The 487-nt window shown below is 37.6% G+C and overlaps 1 protein-coding gene across 1 annotated transcript in view; it reads right to left on the bottom strand.

Moving 5' to 3' along the window:
* The window catches only part of LOC106875610 (betaine--homocysteine S-methyltransferase 1), an 8,397-nt gene that overhangs the window by 6,121 nt on the left and 1,789 nt on the right, over positions 1-487 (bottom strand). The window lies entirely within an intron of this gene.

Genomic DNA, 487 nt, shown 5'->3' with positions numbered 1-487 from the left:
CACACACACACACACACACACACACTTCTTTCAGTTTCCGTCGACGAAATCCACTCACAAGGCTTTGGTCGGCCCGAGGCTATAGTAGAAGACACTTGCCCAATGTGGCACACAGTGGGACTGAACCCGGAATCATGTGGTAGGTAAGTAGGCTACTCCTGCGCCTATAATATATAAATATATGCATATATACATACATATGTGTACATACCTACATATATATGTATATATACATGCATATATATATGGGCACAGGACACCCAAAAAAATAAACGTAGACAAAATAAGAGAAGAGAACATTAAAAAACAAAAACATAGAAAACGAACTTTTTTCGAACAACGAAAGAAACGAGACAGGTAACATAAAGAACATTCCCTTCATCAGTTGTCCCCTGTTTTATCTACACCGCGTTTTGAAATATATATATATATATATTACATAGTTTCCCCAAGGCATAGCGTTACAAATAACCTGCATTTAGGTCTC

This window comes from Octopus bimaculoides, chromosome 21, assembly GCF_001194135.2.
Source record: "Octopus bimaculoides isolate UCB-OBI-ISO-001 chromosome 21, ASM119413v2, whole genome shotgun sequence".
Classification (NCBI taxonomy): Eukaryota; Metazoa; Mollusca; class Cephalopoda; order Octopoda; family Octopodidae; genus Octopus; species Octopus bimaculoides.
This window is presented reverse-complemented; position numbering and strand designations above follow the sequence as displayed.